Source organism: Engystomops pustulosus, chromosome 9 (genome assembly GCF_040894005.1).
Source record: "Engystomops pustulosus chromosome 9, aEngPut4.maternal, whole genome shotgun sequence".
In the NCBI taxonomy this organism is placed as follows: domain Eukaryota; kingdom Metazoa; phylum Chordata; class Amphibia; order Anura; family Leptodactylidae; genus Engystomops; species Engystomops pustulosus.
In genome coordinates this window covers 109,216,820-109,240,219 of record NC_092419.1, presented here as the reverse complement: position 1 = coordinate 109,240,219, position 23,400 = coordinate 109,216,820, and the positions used below count along the sequence as shown (strand labels likewise).

General features: G+C 48.0%; 1 protein-coding gene and 1 long non-coding RNA gene across 10 annotated transcripts in view; one reads left to right on the top strand and one right to left on the bottom strand.

Annotated features, from left to right (window-relative positions):
- LOC140077933 (uncharacterized) overlaps positions 1-23,400 on the bottom strand; it is a 118,047-nt gene that overhangs the window by 18,609 nt on the left and 76,038 nt on the right. The window lies entirely within an intron of this gene.
- Positions 1-23,400, top strand: part of NTNG2 (netrin G2) — a 106,848-nt gene that overhangs the window by 40,933 nt on the left and 42,515 nt on the right. The window lies entirely within an intron of this gene.

Genomic DNA, 23,400 nt, shown 5'->3' with positions numbered 1-23,400 from the left:
CAAGTGCAACAGAGGCGGAGCCAATGTGCCTGATTAGCCTACAGACAGTCGGAAGTGCTCCAGCACTTCTCTATAACCTTATCCACCATTGACTTTATGTTATGGCCCCACCCCTGGTGCACTTACAATATGTTATCCCCATTATTGTGCCAACCTATGCATGGATAGATGCCATGCCGGGGTCTCGCCCACATCTGCAGGCCACATCACCTAATTAATAAGAAGTGCAGAGCTGGTTATATCTCAGGCACATCTGCTGCCCGAAAAGAGCACAGTCCCCGGGGGACCCTCGGAACAGACGGGCCGGGGGTCTCGTCTCTGGCCGCAGAATCACAAACTTGCTGCTTTTCTTGCAGATTTTCTGATAATTGCAGATAAGCAAAGCTCTGAGCCTCGGTGTATCCGAGCCGCGAGTATCCAAGCTATATGGAGGCAGGTAGACCACATGGTACCCAAATTATCTAATTCTGGGTTCTGACTGGATCCTATAATAACTAACGCAGCTACAGGTAGGAGATGAAAATTACAGTAAAACCGTTCATCAGAAATATTGGGGGTCATTTACTAAGGGCCTGAATCGCGTTTTACCGGCAGGTTACGCAAATTTTCCGTTTTGCGCCAATTTTCCATGTATTGTCCTTGGATTTTGGCGCACGTGATCGCATTGTGGCGCATCAGCGCCGGCATGCACGCAACGGAAATCGAAGAGGGGGGGGGGGCGTGGCCGAACGAAAAATTTTCCAACATATTCAGAGGAACCGCCACATTTAGAAAAAAAAAGTCTTGTGGGACACGCGCTTACCTTCACCAAGTATAGGATCATGCACTCTAAGGAACTACCTTAGTGAATAGCCGGAAGACCCGAATCCTCCGCAGAGAAAGTGCCGTTGGATCGCAAATGGACTGGGTGAGTAAATCTGCCCCATTGACTTCAAGAAGAGAGGGAAACTCCGATAGATGGCGGCATTATTTATCACGGACCATTGCAGGGCATCCTCTACCTGTAGCCATGTCAGATAATATAACATACAACTAGAGTCCATTATGCCCACTCATCCCACTACTTTGTGCATTATATGTCGCCATTGGGGCAGATTTACTTATCCGGTCCATTCGCGATCCAGCGGCGCGTTCTCTGCGGTGGATTCGGGTCTTCCGGCGATTCACTAAGGTAGTTCCTCTGACGTCCACCAGGTGTCGCTGCTGCGCTGAAGTTCCCCGAGGCCCACCTGAGTGGCCTGAAGTTCACGATCCTATACTTGGTGAAGGTAAGCGCGAGTCCCGCGACACGTTTTTTTTTAAAATGCAGCGTTTTCTCCAAATCCGTTGGGTTTTCGTTCGGCCACGCCCCCTGATTTCCGTCGCGTGCATGCCGGCGCCGATGCACCACAATCCGATCGCGTGCTCCAAAATCCAGGAGCAATACAGGGAAAATCGGTGCAAAACTGAAAAATTTGCGTAACCTGCGGGTAAAACACGTTTCGGGCCCTTAGTAAATGACCCCCAATAATGTTTCATCCTATAAACCCTCCCTCTAAGTGCATCCATAGCCCTGCTGTCCTGGGGGTCGGTCACACCCTCCCTCTATGTGCATCCATATCCCTGCTGTCCTGGGGGTCAGTCACACCCTCCCTCTATGTGCATCCATAGCCCTGCTGTCCTGGGGGTCAGTCACACCCTCTCTCTATGTGCATCCATAGCCCTTCTGTGCTGGGGGTCAGTCACACCCTCTCTCTATGTGCATCCATAGCCCTGCTGTCCTGGGGGTCAGTCACACCCTCTCTCTATGTGCATCCATAGCCCTGCTGTGCTGGGGGTCATTCACACCCTCCCTCTATGTGCATCCATAGCCCTGCTGTAATGGGGGTCATTCACACCCTCTCTCTATGTGCATCCATAGCCCTGTTGTGTTGGGGGTCAGTCACACCCTCCCTCTATGTGCATCCATAGCCCTGCTATCCTGGGGGTCAGTCACACCCTCCCTCTATGTGCATCCATAGCCCTGCTGTGCTGGGGGTCAGTCAAACCCTCTCTCTATGTGCATCCATAGCCCTGCTGTGCTGGGGGTCATTCACACCCTCCCTCTATGTGCATCCATAGCCCTGCTGTGCTGGGGGTCAGTCACACCCTCTCTCTATGTGCATCCATAGCCCTTCTGTGCTGGGGGTCATTCACACCCTCTCTCTATGTGCATCCATAGCCCTGCTGCCCTGGGGGTCATTCACACCCTCCCTCTATGTGCATCCATAGCCCTGCTGTGCTGGGGGTCAGTCACACCCTCCCTCTATGTGCATCCATAGCCCTGCTGTGCTGGGGGTCAGTCACACCCTCTCTCTATGTGCATCCATAGCCCTGCTGTGCTGGGGGTCAGTCACACCCTCCCTCTATGTGCATCCATAGCCCTGCTGTGCTGGGGGTCATTCACACCCTCCCTCTATGTGCATCCATAGCCCTTCTGTGCTGGGGGTCATTCACACCCTCTCTCTATGTGCATCCATAGCCCTGCTGTAATGGGGGTCATTCACACCCTCCCTCTATGTGCATCCATAGCCCTGCTGCCCTGGGGGTCATTCACACCCTCCCTCTATGTGCATCCATAGCCCTGCTGTGCTGGGGGTCAGTCACACCCTCTCTCTATGTGCATCCATAGCCCTGCTGTGCTGGGGGTCAGTCACACCCTCCCTCTATGTGCATCCATAGCCCTGCTGTGCTGGGGGTCATTCACACCCTCCCTCTATGTGCATCCATAGCCCTTCTGTGCTGGGGGTCATTCACACCCTCTCTCTATGTGCATCCATAGCCCTGCTGTAATGGGGGTCATTCACACCCTCCCTCTATGTGCATCCATAGCCCTGCTGCCCTGGGGGTCATTCACACCCTCCCTCTATGTGCATCCATAGCCCTGCTGTGCTGGGGGTCAGTCACACCCTCCCTCTATGTGCATCCATAGCCCTGCTGTGCTGGGGGTCAGTCATACCCTCCCTCTATGTGCATCCATAGCCCTGTTGTGCTGGGGGTCAGTCACACCCTCTCTCTATGTGCATCCATAGCCCTGCTGTGCTGGGGGTCAGTCACACCCTCTCTCTATGTGCATCCATAGCCCTGTTGTGCTGGGGGTCAGTCACACCCTCCCTCTATGTGCATCCATAGCCCTGCTGTGCTGGGGGTCAGTCACACCCTCCCTCTATGTGCATCCATAGCCCTGCTGTGCTGGGGGTCAGTCACACCCTCTCTCTATGTGCATCCATAGCCCTGCTGTGCTGGGGGTCATTCACACCCTCTCTCTATGTGCATCCATAGCCCTGCTGTGCTGGGGGTCAGTCACACCCTCTCTCTATGTGCATCCATAGCCCTGCTGTGCTGGGGGTCATTCACACCCTCCCTCTATGTGCATCCATAGCCCTGCTGTGCTGGGGGTCATTCACACCCTCTCTCTATGTGCATCCATAGCCCTGCTGTAATGGGGGTCATTCACACCCTCTCTCTATGTGCATCCATAGCCCTGCTGTGCTGGGGGTCATTTACACCCTCCCTCTATGTGCATCCATAGCCCTGCTATCCTGGGGGTCAGTCACACCCTCCCTCTATGTGCATCCATAGCCCTGCTGTCCTGGGGGTCAGTCACACCCTCCCTCTATGTGCATCCATAGCCCTGCTGTGCTGGGGGTCATTCACACCCTCTCTCTATGTGCATCCATAGCCCTGCTGTGCTGGGGGTCAGTCACACCCTCCCTCTATGTGCATCCATAGCCCTGCTGTGCTGGGGGTCAGTCACACCCTCTCTCTATGTGCATCCATAGCCCTGCTGTGCTGGGGGTCAGTCACACCCTCTCTCTATGTGCATCCATAGCCCTGCTGTAATGGGGGTCATTCACACCCTCCCTCTATGTGCATCCATAGCCCTGCTATCCTGGGGGTCAGTCACACCCTCCCTCTATGTGCATCCATAGCCCTGCTGTCCTGGGGGTCAGTCACACCCTCCCTCTATGTGCATCCATAGCCCTGCTGTGCTGGGGGTCATTCACACCCTCCCGCTATGTGCATCCATAGCCCTGTTGTGTTGGGGGTCAGTCACACCCTCCCTCTATGTGCATCCATAGCCCTGCTGTGCTGGGGGTCAGTCACACTTTCCCTCTATGTGCATCCATAGCCCTGCTGTGCTGGGGGTCATTCACACCCTCTCTCTATGTGCATCCATAGCCCTGCTGTGCTGGGGGTCAGTCACACCCTCCCTCTATGTGCATCCATAGCCCTGCTGCCCTGGGGGTCATTCACACCCTCCCTCTATGTGCATCCATAGCCCTGCTGTGCTGGGGGTCAGTCACACCCTCCCTCTATGTGCATCCATAGCCCTGCTGTGCTGGGGGTCAGTCATACCCTCCCTCTATGTGCATCCATAGCCCTGTTGTGCTGGGGGTCAGTCACACCCTCTCTCTATGTGCATCCATAGCCCTGCTGTGCTGGGGGTCAGTCACACCCTCTCTCTATGTGCATCCATAGCCCTGTTGTGCTGGGGGTCAGTCACACCCTCCCTCTATGTGCATCCATAGCCCTGCTGTGCTGGGGGTCATTCACACCCTCCCTCTATGTGCATCCATAGCCCTGCTGTGCTGGGGGTCAGTCACACCCTCTCTCTATGTGCATCCATAGCCCTGCTGTGCTGGGGGTCATTCACACCCTCTCTCTATGTGCATCCATAGCCCTGCTGTGCTGGGGGTCAGTCACACCCTCTCTCTATGTGCATCCATAGCCCTGCTGTGCTGGGGGTCATTCACACCCTCCCTCTATGTGCATCCATAGCCCTGCTGTGCTGGGGGTCATTCACACCCTCTCTCTATGTGCATCCATAGCCCTGCTGTGCTGGGGGTCATTTACACCCTCTCTCTATGTGCATCCATAGCCCTGCTGTGCTGGGGGTCAGTCACACCCTCTCTCTATGTGCATCCATAGCCCTGCTGTCCTGGGGGTCAGTCACACCCTCCCTCTATGTGCATCCATAGCCCTGCTGTCCTGGGGGTCAGTCACACCCTCCCTCTATGTGCATCCATAGCCCTGCTGTGCTGGGGGTCAGTCACACCCTCTCTCTATGTGCATCCATAGCCCTGCTGTGCTGGGGGTCAGTCACACCCTCTCTCTATGTGCATCCATAGCCCTGCTGTAATGGGGGTCATTCACACCCTCCCTCTATGTGCATCCATAGCCCTGCTGTCCTGGGGGTCAGTCACACCCTCCCTCTATGTGCATCCATAGCCCTGCTGTCCTGGGGGTCAGTCACACCCTCTCTCTATGTGCATCCATAGCCCTGCTGTGCTGGGGGTCATTCACACCCTCTCTCTATGTGCATCCATATCCCTGCTGTGCTGGGGGTCAGTCACACCCTCTCTCTATGTGCATCCATAGCCCTGCTGTGCTGGGGGTCATTCATACCCTCCCTCTATGTGCATCCATAGCCCTGCTGTCCTGGGGGTCAGTCACACCCTCTCTCTATGTGCATCCATAGCCCTGCTGTGCTGGGGTCAGTCACACCCTCCCTCTATGTGCATCCATAGCCCTGCTGTGCTGGGGTCAGTCACACCCTCCCTCTATGTGCATCCATAGCCCTGCTGTAATGGGGGTCATTCACACCCTCTCTCTATGTGCATCCATAGCCCTGCTGTCCTGGGGGTCAGTCACACCCTCTCTCTATGTGCATCCATAGCCCTGCTGTGCTGGGGGTCAGTCACACCCTCTCTCTATGTGCATCCATAGCCCTGCTGTGCTGGGGGTCAGTCACACCCTATCTCTATGTGCATCCATAGCCCTGCTGTGCTGGGGGTCAGTCACACCCTCCCTCTATGTGCATCCATAGCCCTGCTGTGCTGGGGGTCATTCACACCCTCTCTCTATGTGCATCCATAGCCCTGCTGTCCTGGGGGTCGGTCACACCCTCTCTCTATGTGCATCCATAGCCCTGCTGTGCTGGGGGTCATTCATACCCTCCCTCTATGTGCATCCATAGCCCTGCTGTCCTGGGGGTCAGTCACACCCTCTCTCTATGTGCATCCATAGCCCTGTTGTGCTGGGGGTCAGTCACACCCTCCCTCTATGTGCATCCATAGCCCTGCTGTGCTGGGGGTCAGTCACACCCTCTCTCTATGTGCATCCATAGCCCTGCTGTGCTGGGGGTCAGTCACACCCTCCCTCTATGTGCATCCATAGCCCTGCTGTCCTGGGGGTCAGTCACACCCTCCCTCTATGTGCATCCATAGCCCTGCTGTGCTGGGGGTCAGTCACACCCTCCCTCTATGTGCATCCATAGCCCTGCTGTCCTGGGGGTCAGTCACACCCTCCCTCTATGTGCATCCATAGCCCTGCTGTGCTGGGGGTCATTCACACCCTCCCTCTATGTGCATCCATAGCCCTGTTGTGTTGGGGGTCAGTCACACCCTCCCTCTATGTGCATCCATAGCCCTGCTGTGCTGGGGGTCAGTCACACCCTCCCTCTATGTGCATCCATAGCCCTGCTGTGCTGGGGGTCAGTCACACCCTCCTGCTAAGTGCACCTATAGCTATGCTGTGCTGGGGGTCAGTCACACCCTCCCTCTATGTGCATCCATAGCCCTGCTGTGCTGGGGGTCAGTCACACCCTCCCTCTATGTGCATCCATAGCCCTGCTGTCCTGGGGGTCAGTCACACCCTCCCTCTATGTGCATCCATAGCCCTGCTGTGCTGGGGGTCAGTCACACCCTCCCTCTATGTGCATCCATAGCCCTGCTGTCCTGGGGGTCAGTCACACCCTCCCTCTATGTGCATCCATAGCCCTGCTGTGCTGGGGGTCATTCACACCCTCCCTCTATGTGCATCCATAGCCCTGTTGTGTTGGGGGTCAGTCACACCCTCCCTCTATGTGCATCCATAGCCCTGCTGTGCTGGGGGTCAGTCACACCCTCCCTCTATGTGCATCCATAGCCCTGCTGTGCTGGGGGTCAGTCACACCCTCCTGCTAAGTGCACCTATAGCTATGCTGTGCTGGGGGTCAGTCACACCCTCCCTCTATGTGCATCCATAGCCCTGCTGTGCTGGGGGTCAGTCACACCCTCCCTCTATGTGCATCCATAGCCCTGCTGTAATGGGGGTCAGTCACACCCTCCCTCTATGTGCATCCATAGCCCTGCTGTCCTGGGGGTCAGTCACACCCTCCCTCTATGTGCATCCATAGCCCTGCTGTGCTGGGGGTCAGTCACACCCTCCCTCTATGTGCATCCATAGCCCTGCTGTCCTGGGGGTCGGTCACACCCTCTCTCTATGTGCATCCATAGCCCTGCTGTCCTGGGGGTCAGTCACACCCTCCCTCTATGTGCATCCATAGCCCTGCTGTGCTGGGGGTCAGTCACACCCTCTCTCTATGTGCATCCATAGCCCTGCTGTCCTGGGGGTCAGTCACACCCTCCCTCTATGTGCATCCATAGCCCTGCTGTGCTGGGGGTCAGTCACACCCTCCCTCTATGTGCATCCATAGCCCTGCTGTGCTGGGGGTCGGTCACACCCTCTCTCTATGTGCATCCATAGCCCTGCTGTCCTGGGGGTCAGTCACACCCTCCCTCTATGTGCATCCATAGCCCTGCTGTGCTGGGGGTCAGTCACACCCTCCCTCTATGTGCATCCATAGCCCTGCTGTAATGGGGGTCATTCACACCTGCCGGCGCCGCTCCCAGGGCAGCAGTAACCAGCAGGATAATCCGGAGAAAATTGCAGGCGTCCGGTGACACTTTCTAATTGTCAGCTCTTTGCCCCGGATTTGGGCCGTCGATATCCACATGAAGATCACAGGGATAATGAAAGGCAGTAAAAATAGCGAAATGTCAGCATGAGGCTAAATTGGAGCAAGGTTATTGTTAGCCCTGGAATCAATAGCGGACAAATGCTTAACGCAACGCTGAGACAACTAACACATGAGAAGCCCCCGGGGACCCCCAGTCACATCATGAAAAACTGCAGCCACCCGGAAGAGCTGACACATGAACCACCGCACTCCCCTGTGCACCAGGAGGATCAGCGCTGCTCATCCTGAACCTCATGGATTATGAATACAAGGCCGGATTACAGTGGAGACTGACACACATGTAGGGAGTAGGAGATGGAAATCCCTTGGCACAGGACAACTACTCTCATTCTTCAGATGGGCACATTATAGTACTACTACGAATACTATCTGTATATTTGGGCACAACAATGTACTACTACTCCTATCCTGTATATATGGGCACAGCACAGTACTACTACTCCTATCCTGTATATATGGGCACAGCACAGTACTACTACTCCTATCCTGTATATATGGGCACAGCACAGTACTACTACTCCTATCCTGTATATATGGGCACAGCACAGTACTACTACTCCCATCCTGTATATATCAGCACAGCACAGTACTACTACTCCTATCCTGTATATATGGACACAGCACAGTACTACTACTCCTATCCTGTATATATGGGCACAGCACAGTACTACTGCTCCCATCCTGTATATATCAGCACAGCACAGTACTACTACTCCTATCCTCTATATATGGACACAGCACAGTACTACTACTCCTATCCTGTATATATGGGCACAGCACAGTACTACTACTCCCATCCTGTATATATGGACACAGCACAGTACTACTACTCCTATCCTGTATATATGGGCACAGCACAGTACTACTACCCTTATCCTGTATATATGGGTACAGCACAGTACTACTACCCTTATCCTGTATATATGGGCACAGCACAGTACTACTACTCCTATCCTGTATATATGGGCACAGCACAGTACTACTACTCCTATCCTGTATATATGGGCACAGCACAGTACTACTACTCCTATCCTGTATATATGGGCACAGCACAGTACTACTACTCCCATCCTGTATATATCAGCACAGCACAGTACTACTACTCCTATCCTGTATATATGGACACAGCACAGTACTACTACTCCTATCCTGTATATATGGGCACAGCACAGTACTACTGCTCCCATCCTGTATATATCAGCACAGCACAGTACTACTACTCCTATCCTGTATATATGGACACAGCACAGTACTACTACTCCTATCCTGTATATATGGGCACAGCACAGTACTACTACTCCCATCCTGTATATATGGACACAGCACAGTACTACTACTCATATCCTGTATATATGGGCACAGCACAGTACTACTACCCTTATCCTGTATATATGGGTACAGCACAGTACTACTACCCTTATCCTGTATATATGGGCACAGCACAGTACTACTACTCCTATCCTGTATATATGGGCACAGCACAGTACTACTACTCCTATCCTGTATATATGGGTACAGCACAGTACTACTACTCCTATCCTGTATATATGGGCACAGCACAGTACTACTACTCCTATCCTGTATATATGGGCACAGCACAGTACTACTGCTCCTATCCTGTATATATGGGCACAGCACAGTACTACTACTCCTATCCTGTATATATCAGCACAGCACAGTACTACTACTCCTATCCTGTATATATGAGCACAGCACAGTACTACTACTCCCATCCTGTATATATGGGCACAGCACAGTACTACTACTCCTATCCTGTATATATGGGCACAGCACAGTACTACTACTCCCATCCTGTATATATCAGCACAGCACAGTACTACTACTCCTATCCTGTATATATGAGCACACCACAGTACTACTACTCCCATCCTGTATATATCAGTTTAGCACAGTACTACTACTCCTATCCTGTATATATGGGCACAGCACAGTACTACTACTCCCATCCTGTATATATCAGCACAGCACAGTACTACTACTCCTATCCTGTATATATGGGCACAGCACAGTACTACTGCTCCTATCCTATATATATGGGCACAGCACAGTACTACTACTCCTATCCTGTATATATCAGCACAGCACAGTACTACTACTCCTATCCTGTATATATGGGCACAGCACAGTACTACTACTCCCATCCTGTATATATCAGCACAGCACAGTACTACTACTCCTATCCTGTATATATGGACACAGCACAGTACTACTACTCCTATCCTGTATATATGGGCACAGCACAGTACTACTGCTCCCATCCTGTATATATCAGCACAGCACAGTACTACTACTCCTATCCTGTATATATGGACACAGCACAGTACTACTACTCCCATCCTGTATATATGGACACAGCACAGTACTACTACTCCTATCCTGTATATATGGGCACAGCACAGTACTACTACCCTTATCCTGTATATATGGGCACAGCACAGTACTACTACTCCTATCCTGTATATATGGGCACAGCACAGTACTACTGCTCCTATCCTGTATATATGGGCACAGTACAGTACTACTACTCCTATCCTGTATATATCAGCACAGCACAGTACTACTACTCCTATCCTGTATATATGAGCACAGCACAGTACTACTACTCCCATCCTGTATATATGGGCACAGCACAGTACTACTACTCCTATCCTGTATATATGGGCACAGCACAGTACTACTACTCCCATCCTGTATATATCAGCACAGCACAGTACTACTACTCCTATCCTGTATATATGAGCACACCACAGTACTACTACTCCCATCCTGTATATATCAGCACAGCACAGTACTACTACTCCTATCCTGTATATATGGGCACAGCACAGTACTACTACTCCCATCCTGTATATATCAGCACAGCACAGTACTACTACTCCTATCCTGTATATATGGGCACAGCACAGTACTACTACTCCTATCCTGTATATATGGGCACAGCACAGTACTACTACTCCTATCCTGTATATATCAGCACAGCACAGTACTACTACTCCTATCCTGTATATATGAGTACAGCACAGTACTACTACTCCCATCCTTTATATATGGGCACAGCACAGTACTACTACTCCTATCCTGTATATATGGGCACAGCACAGTACTACTACTCCCATCCTGTATATATCAGCACAGCACAGTACTACTACTCCTATCCTGTATATATGGGCACAGCACAGTACTACTACCCCTATCCTGTATATATGGGCACAGCACAGTACTACTACTCCTATCCTGTATATATGGGCACAGCACAGTACTACTACTCCTATCCTGTATATATGGGCACAGCACAGTACTACTACTCCTATCCTGTATATATGGGCACAGCACAGTACTACTACTCCCATCCTGTATATATGGGCAAAGCACAGTACTACTACTCCTATCCTGTATATATGGGCACAGCACAGTACTACTGCTCCTATCCTGTATATATGGGCACAGCACAGTACTACTACTCCTATCCTGTATATATGGACACAGCACAGTACTACTACTCCCATCCTGTATATATGGACACAGCACAGTACTACTACTCCTATCCTGTATATATGGGCACAGCACAGTACTACTACCCTTATCCTGTATATATGGGCACAGCACAGTACTACTACTCCTATCCTGTATATATGGGCACAGCACAGTACTACTGCTCCTATCCTGTATATATGGGCACAGTACAGTACTACTACTCCTATCCTGTATATATCAGCACAGCACAGTACTACTACTCCTATCCTGTATATATGAGCACAGCACAGTACTACTACTCCTATCCTGTATATATGGGCACAGCACAGTACTACTACTCCCATCCTGTATATATCAGCACAGCACAGTACTACTACTCCTATCCTGTATATATGAGCACACCACAGTACTACTACTCCCATCCTGTATATATCAGCACAGCACAGTACTACTACTCCTATCCTGTATATATGGGCACAGCACAGTACTACTACTCCCATCCTGTATATATCAGCACAGCACAGTACTACTACTCCTATCCTGTATATATGGGCACAGCACAGTACTACTACTCCTATCCTGTATATATCAGCACAGCACAGTACTACTACTCCTATCCTGTATATATGAGTACAGCACAGTACTACTACTCCCATCCTGTATATATCAGCACAGCACAGTACTACTACTCCTATCCTGTATATATGGGCACAGCACAGTACTACTACTCCTATCCTGTATATATCAGCACAGCACAGTACTACTACTCCTATCCTGTATATATGAGTACAGCACAGTACTACTACTCCCATCCTTTATATATGGGCACAGCACAGTACTACTACTCCTATCCTGTATATATGGGCACAGCACAGTACTACTACTCCCATCCTGTATATATCAGCACAGCACAGTACTACTACTCCTATCCTGTATATATGGGCACAGCACAGTACTACTACCCCTATCCTGTATATATGGGCACAGCACAGTACTACTACTCCTATCCTGTATATATGGGCACAGCACAGTACTACTACTCCTATCCTGTATATATGGGCACAGCACAGTACTACTACTCCTATCCTGTATATATGGGCACAGCACAGTACTACTACTCCCATCCTGTATATATGGGCACAGATTTCCTGGAATCAAGAATTGGATCTGATAGAAGAGATGGAAAAACTTGATGGAAAAGATGTTGAGACATTCCTTCTCCTGTTACATTACAATCAATAACTCCCTGGGCTCATCCTCATCATCTCCCCCCCCCTACTTCTGCCGGCGGAGGCATCATTCTCCATGTTGGAATATGCTTGGAGTCACCCCCCCCCCCCTGCCCCTATCTGCACCAGGAGTCCTAATGGGGTCTAATTGGAGTTAATCAGGCACAGGGTGATATTAAGATCCAGTCACTTAAACAGAGAGCAAAGTCACTGCCCCAGGAGTAACACAGAGGAGGAGGAGGAGGAGGAGAAGAAGGAGGGACAGATCCATCACAGCTCCACTACCTGCAAGACTAACATGTACACTGTATACACCACCACTAGGGGGAGCTCCTCACATAATACAATATATACACCACCACTAGGGGGAGCTCCTCACATAATACACTATATACACCACCACTAGGGGGAGATCACTACATACAGATTATACACCACCACTAGGAGGAGATCACTACATACACGTTATACATCACCACTAGGGGGAGATCACTACATACACATTATACACCACCACTAGGGGGAGCTCACTACATACAGATTATACACCACCACTAGGGGGAGATCACTACATACAGATTATACACCACCACTAGGAGGAGATCACTACATACACAATATACACCACCACTAGGGGGAGCTCTCTACATACACATTATACACCACCACTAGGGGGAGATCACTACATACAGATTATACACCACCACTAGGGGGAGCTCACTACATACACATTATACACCACCACTAGGGGGAGATCATTACATACAGATTATACACCACCACTAGGGGGAGCTCACTACATACACATTATACACCACCACTAGGAGGAGGTCACTACATACAGATTATACACCACCACTAGGGGGAGCTCACTACATACACATTATACACCACCACTAGGAGGAGCTCACTGCATACAGATTATACACCACCACTAGGAGGTGATCACTACATACACATTATACACCACCACTAGGGGGAGATCACTACATACACATTATACACCACCACTAGGGGGAGATCACTACATACACATTATACATCACCACTAGGAGGAGATCACTACATACAGATTATACATCACCACTAGGAGGAGAGCACTACATACACATTATACACCACCACTAGGAGGAGAGCACTACATACAGATTATACACCACCACTAGGGTGAGCTCACTACATACAGATTATACACCACCACTAGGGAGAGATCACTACATACAGATTATACACCACCACTAGGAGGAGATCACTACATACAGATTATACACCACCACTAGGGGGAGATCACTACATACAGATTATACACCACCACTAGGGGGAGCTCTCTACATACACATTATACACCACCACTAGGGGGAGCTCACTACATACAGATTATACACCACCACTAGGGGGGGATCACTACATACAGATTATACACCACCACTAGGGGTAGCTCACTACATACACATTATACACCACCACTAGGGGTAGCTCACTACATACACATTATACACCACCACTAGGGAGAGATCACTACATACAGATTATGCACCACCACTAGGGGGAGCTCACTACATACACATTATACACCACCACTAGGAGGAGGTCACTACATACAGATTATACACCACCACTAGGGGGAGCTCACTACATACACATTATACACCACCACTAGGAGGAGCTCACTACATACAGATTATACACCACCACTAGGAGGTGATCACTACATACACATTATACACCACCACTAGGGGGAGATCACTACATACAGATTATACATCACCACTAGGATGAGATCACTACATACACATTATACACCACCACTAGGGGGAGATCACTACATACACATTATACACCACCACTAGGAGGAGATCACTACATACAGATTATACACCACCACTAGGAGGAGATCACTACATACACATTATACACCACCACTAGGGGGAGCTCACTACATACAGATTATACACCACCACTAGGGGGAGATCACTACATACAGATTATACACCACCACTAGGGGGGATCACTACATACAGATTATACACCACCACTAGGGGGAGATCACTACATACAGATTATACACCACCACTAGGAGATCACTACATACAGATTATACATCACCACTAGGAGGAGATCACTACATACAGATTATACATCACCACTAGGAGGAGAGCACTACATACACATTATACACCACCACTAGGAGGAGAGCACTACATACAGATTATACACCACCACTAGGGTGAGCTCACTACATACAGATTATACACCACCACTAGGGAGAGATCACTACATACAGATTATACACCACCACTAGGAGGAGATCACTACATACAGATTATACACCACCACTAGGGGGAGATCACTACATACAGATTATACACCACCACTAGGGGGAGCTCTCTACATACACATTATACACCACCACTAGGGGGAGCTCACTACATACAGATTATACACCACCACTAGGGGGGGATCACTACATACAGATTATACACCACCACTAGGGGTAGCTCACTACATACACATTATACACCACCACTAGGGGTAGCTCACTACATACACATTATACACCACCACTAGGGAGAGATCACTACATACAGATTATACACCACCACTAGGAGGAGATCACTACATACACATTATACACCACCACTAGGGGGAGATCACTACATACAGATTATACACCACCACTAGGAGGAGATCACTACATACAGATTATACATCACCACTAGGGGGAGATCACTACATACAGATTATACACCACCACTAGGAGGTGATCACTACATACACATTATACACCACCACTAGGAGGAGAGCACTACATACAGATTATACACCACCACTAGGAGGAGAGCACTACATACAGATTATACACCACCACTAGGGGGAGCTCCTCACATAATACAATATATACACCACCACTAGGGGGAGCTCCTCACATAATACACTATATACACCACCACTAGGGGGAGATCACTACATACAGATTATACACCACCACTAGGAGGAGATCACTACATACAGATTATACACCACCACTAGGAGGAGATCACTACATACAGATTATACACCACCACTAGGGGGAGATCACTACATACAGATTATACACCATTACTAGGGGGAGATCATTACATACACATTATACACCACCACTAGGAGGAGATCACTACATACAGATTATACACCACCACTAGGGGGAGCTCACTACATACACAATATACACCACCACTAGGGGGAGATCATTACATACAGATTATACACCACCACTAGGGGGAGCTCTCTACATACACATTATACACCACCACTAGGAGGAGATCACTACATACAGATTATACACCACCACTAGGGGGAGCTCACTACATACACATTATACACCACCACTAGGAGGAGATCACTACATACAGATTATACACCACCACTAGGGGGAGATCACTACATACACATTATACACCACCACTAGGGAGAGATCACTACATACAGATTATACACCACCACTAGGAGGAGATCACTACATACAGATTATACACCACCACTAGGGGGAACTCACTACATACAGATTATACACCACCACTAGGAGGAGATCACTACATACAGATTATACACCACCACTAGGGGGAGATCACTACATACACATTATACACCACCACTAGGGGGAGATCACTACATACAGATTATACACCACCACTAGGAGGTGATCACTACATACACATTATACACCACCACTAGGAGGAGAGCACTACATACACATTATACACCACCACTAGGAGGAGAGCACTACATACAGATTATACACCACCACTAGTGGGAGATCACTACATACAGATTAAACACCACCACTAGGAGGAGCTCACTACATACAGATTATACACCACCACTAGGAGGTGATCATTACATACACATTACACACCACCACTAGGGGGAGCTCCTCATATACATGTTACACACCAACACTAGGAGGAGATCACTACATACAGATTATATACCACCACTAGGGGGAGATCACTACATACAGATTATACACCACCACTAGGAGGAGCTCACTACATACATATTATACACCACCACTAGGGGGAGATCACTACATACAGATTATACACCACCACTAGGAGGAGATCACTACATACACATTATACACCACCACTAGGAGGAGAGCACTACATACACATTATACACCACCACTAGGAGGAGATCACTACATACAGATTATACACCACCACTAGGAGGAGATCACTACATACAGATTATACACCACCACTAGGGGGAGCTCACTACATACACATTATACACCACCACTAGGAGGAGATCACTACATACACATTATACACCACCACTAGGAGGAGATTACTACATACACATTATACACCACCACTAGGGGGAGATCACTACATACAGATTATACACCACCACTAGGAGGAGCTCACTACATACATATTATACACCACCACTAGGGGGAGATCACTACATACAGATTATACAACACCACTAAGAGGAGATCACTACATACACATTATACACCACCACTAGGGGGAGCTCCTCATATACATGTTACACACCAACACTAGGAGGAGATCACTACATACAGATTATATACCACCACTAGGGGGAGATCACTACATACAGATTATACACCACCACTAGGGGGAGATCACTACATACACATTATACACCACCACTAGGAGGAGATTACTACATACAGATTATACCCCACCACTAGGGGGAGCTCACTATATACATATTATACACCACCACTAGGGAGAGCTCACTGTATACAGATTATACACCACCACTAGGAGGAGATCACTACATACAGATTATACACCACCACTAGGGGGAGATCACTACATACACATTATACACCACCACTAGGGGTAGATCACTACATACACATTATACACCACCACTAGGGGGAGATCACTACATACACATTATACACCACCACTAGGGGGAGATCACTACATACAGATTATACACCACCACTAGGGGGAGATCACTACATACACATTATACACCACCACTAGGAGGAGAGCACTACATACACATTATACACCACCACTAGGAGGAGCTCACTACATACAGATTATACACCACCACTAGGAGGTGATCACTACATACACATTATACACCACCACTAGGGGGAGATCACTACATACATATTATACACCACCACTAGCGGGAGATCACTACATACAGATTATACACCACCACTAGGAGGAGATCACTACATACACATTATACACCACCACTAGGGGGAGCTCCTCATATACATGTTACACACCAACACTAGGAGGAGATCACTACATACAGATTATATACCACCACTAGGGGGAGATCACTACATACAGATTATACACCACCACTAGGGGGAGATCACTACATACAGATTATACACCACCACTAGGAGGAGCTCACTACATACACATTATACACCACCACTAGGAGGAGATCACTACATACAGATTATACACCACCACTAGGAGGAGATTACTGCATACAGATTATACCCCACCACTAGGGGGAGCTCACTATATACATATTATACACCACCACTAGGGAGAGCTCACTGTATACAGATTATACACCACCACTAGGAGGAGATCACTACATACAGATTATACACCACCACTAGGAGGAGATTACTACATACAGATTATACCCCACCACTAGGGGGAGATTACTACATACAGATTATACCCCACCACTAGGGGGAGATCACTACATACAGATTATACACCACCACTAGGAGGAGCTCACTACATACAGATTATACACCACCACTAGGGGGAGATCACTACATACAGATTATACACCACCACTAGGGGGAGCTCACTACATACAGATTATACACCACCACTAGGGGGAGCTCTCTACATACACATTATACACCACCACTAGGGGGAGATCACTACATACATATTATACACCACCACTAGGGGGAGATCACTACATACAGATTATACACCACCACTAGGAGGAGATCACTACATACACATTATACACCACCACTAGGGGGAGCTCCTCATATACATGTTACACACCAACACTAGGGGGAGATCACTACATACAGATCATACACCACCACTAGGGGGAGATCACTACATACAGATTATACACCACCACTAGGGGGAGATCACTACATACACATTATACACCACCACTAGGAGGAGATCACTACATACAGATTATACACCACCACTAGGAGGAGATTACTACATACAGATTATACCCCACCACTAGGGGGAGCTCACTATATACATATTATACACCACCACTAGGGAGAGCTCACTGTATACAGATTATACACCACCACTAGGAGGAGATCACTACATACAGATTATACACCACCACTAGGAGGAGATTACTACATACAGATTATACCCCACCACTAGGGGGAGATTACTACATACAGATTATACCCAACCACTAGGGGGAGCTCACAACATACAGATTATACACCACCACTAGGAGGAGCTCACTACATACAGATTATACACCACCACTAGGGGGAGATCACTACATACAGATTATACACCACCACTAGGGGGAGCTCACTACATACAGATTATACACCACCACTAGGGGGAGCTCACTACATACACATTATACACCACCACTAGGGGGAGCTCACTACATACATATTATACACCACCACTAGGAGGAGATCACTACATACACATTATACACCACCACTAGGGGGAGATCACTACATACAGAATATACACCACCACTAGGAGGAGATCACTACATACAGATTATACATCACCACTAGGGGGAGATCACTACATACAGATTATACACCACCACTAGGAGGAGATCACTACATACAGATTATACACCACCACTAGGGGGAGATCACTACATACAGAATATACACAACCACTAGGGGGAGATCACTACATACAGATTATACACCACCACTAGGGGGAGATCACTACATACAGATTATACACCACCACTAGGAGGAGATCACTACATACAGATTATACACCACCACTAGGGGGAGCTCACTACATACAGATTATACACCACCACTAGGGGGAGATCACTACATACAGATTATACACCACCACTAGGGGGAGCTCACTACATACAGATTATACACCACCACTAGGGGGAGATCACTACATACAGAATATACACCACCACTAGGGGGAGATCACTACATACAGATTATAGACCACCACTAGGGGGAGATCACTACATACACATTATACACCACCACTAGGGGGAGATCACTACATACAGATTATACACCACCACTAGGGGGAGGTCCCTACATACACATTATACACCACCACTAGGAGGAGATCACTACATAAAGATTATACACCACCACTAGGAGGAGATCACTACATACAGATTATACACCACCACTAGGGGGAGATCACTACATACAGATTATACACCACCACTAGGGGGGAGATCACTACATACACATTATACACCACCACTAGGGGGAGATCACTACATACATATTATACATCACCACTAGGGGGAGCTCACTACATACAGATTATACACCACCACTAGGGGGAGCTCACTACATACAGATTATACACCACCACTAGGAGGAGATCACTACATACAGATTATACACCACCACTAGGAGGAGCTCACTACATACAGATTATACACCACCACTAGGGGGAGATCACTACATACAGAATATACACCGACACTAGGGGGAGATCACTACATACAGATTATACACCACCACTAGGGGGAGAGCACTACATACAGATTATACACCACCACTAGGGGGAGATCACTACATACACATTATACACCACCACTAGGGGGAGATCACTACATACAGATTATACACCACCACTAGGAGGAGATCACTACATAAAGATTATACACCACCACTAGGAGGAGATCACTACATACACATTATACACCACCACTAGGAGGAGATCACTAAATACACATTATACACCACCACTAGGGGGAGATCACTACATACACATTATACACCACCACTAGGGGGAGATCACTACATACATATTATACATCACCACTAGGGGGAGCTCACTACATACAGATTATACACCACCACTAGGGGGAGCTCACTACATACAGATTATACACCACCACTAGGAGGAGGTCACTACATACAGATTATACACCACCACTAGGGGGAGATCACTACATACAGATTATACACCACCACTAGGGGGAGATCACTACATACAGATTATATACCACCACTAGGGGGAGATCACTACATACAGATTATACACCACCACTAGGAGGAGCTCACTACATACATATTATACACCACCACTAGGGGGAGATCACTACATACAGATTATACACCACCACTAGGAGGAGATCACTACATACACATTATACACCACCACTAGGAGGAGAGCACTACATACACATTATACACCACCACTTGGAGGAGATCACTACATACAGATTATACACCACCACTAGGCGGAGATCACTACATACAGATTATACATCACCACTAGGAGGAGATCACTACATACATATTATACACCACCACTAGGGGGAGATCACTACATACAGATTATACAACACCACTAAGAGGAGATCACTACATACACATTATACACCACCACTAGGGGGAGCTCCTCATATACATGTTACACACCAACACTAGGAGGAGATCACTACATACAGATTATATACCACCACTAGGGGGAGATCACTACATACAGATTATACACCACCACTAGGGGGAGATCACTACATACACATTATACACCACCACTAGGAGGAGATCACTACATACAGATTATACCCCACCACTAGGGGGAGCTCACTATATACATATTATACACCACCACTAGGGAGAGCTCACTGTATACAGATTATACACCACCACTAGGAGGAGATCACTACATACAGATTATACACCACCACTAGGGGGAGATCACTACATACACATTATACACCACCACTAGGGGTAGATCACTACATACACATTATACACCACCACTAGGGGGAGATCACTACATACACATTATACACCACCACTAGGGGGAGATCACTACATACAGATTATACACCACCACTAGGGGGAGATCACTACATACACATTATACACCACCACTAGGAGGAGAGCACTACATACACATTATACACCACCACTAGGAGGAGCTCACTACATACAGATTATACACCACCACTAGGAGGTGATCACTACATACACATTATACACCACCACTAGGGGGAGATCACTACATACATATTATACACCACCACTAGCGGGAGATCACTACATACAGATTATACACCACCACTAGGAGGAGATCACTACATACACATTATACACCACCACTAGGGGGAGCTCCTCATATACATGTTACACACCAACACTAGGAGGAGATCACTACATACAGATTATATACCACCACTAGGGGGAGATCACTACATACAGATTATACACCACCACTAGGGGGAGATCACTACATACAGATTATACACCACCACTAGGAGGAGCTCACTACATACACATTATACACCACCACTAGGAGGAGATCACTACATACAGATTATACACCACCACTAGGAGGAGATTACTACATACAGATTATACCCCACCACTAGGGGCAGCTCACTATATACATATTATACACCACCACTAGGGAGAGCTCACTGTATACAGATTATACACCACCACTAGGAGGAGATCACTACATACAGATTATACACCACCACTAGGAGGAGATTACTACATACAGATTATACCCCACCACTAGGGGGAGATTACTACATACAGATTATACCCCACCACTAGGGGGAGATCACTACATACAGATTATACACCACCACTAGGAGGAGCTCACTACATACAGATTATACACCACCACTAGGGGGAGATCACTACATACAGATTATACACCACCACTAGGGGGAGCTCACTACATACAGATTATACACCACCACTAGGGGGAGCTCTCTACATACACATTATACACCACCACTAGGGGGAGATCACTACATACATATTATACACCACCACTAGGGGGAGATCACTACATACAGATTATACACCACCACTAGGAGGAGATCACTACATACACATTATACACCACCACTAGGGGGAGCTCCTCATATACATGTTACACACCAACACTAGGGGGAGATCACTACATACAGATCATACACCACCACTAGGGGGAGATCACTACATACAGATTATACACCACCACTAGGGGGAGATCACTACATACACATTATACACCACCACTAGGAGGAGATCACTACATACAGATTATACACCACCACTAGGAGGAGATTACTACATACAGATTATACCCCACCACTAGGGGGAGATCACTATATACATATTATACACCACCACTAGGGAGAGCTCACTGTATACAGATTATACACCACCACTAGGAGGAGATCACTACATACAGATTATACACCACCACTAGGAGGAGATTACTACATACAGATTATACCCCACCACTAGGGGGAGATTACTACATACAGATTATACCCCACCACTAGGGGGAGCTCACAACATACAGATTATACACCACCACTAGGAGGAGCTCACTACATACAGATTATACACCACCACTAGGGGGAGATCACTACATACAGATTATACACCACCACTAGGGGGAGCTCACTACATACAGATTATACACCACCACTAGGGGGAGCTCACTACATACACATTATACACCACCACTAGGGGGAGCTCACTACATACATATTATACACCACCACTAGGAGGAGATCACTACATACACATTATACACCACCACTAGGGGGAGATCACTACATACAGAATATACACCACCACTAGGAGGAGATCACTACATACAGATTATACATCACCACTAGGGGGAGATCACTACATACAGATTATACACCACC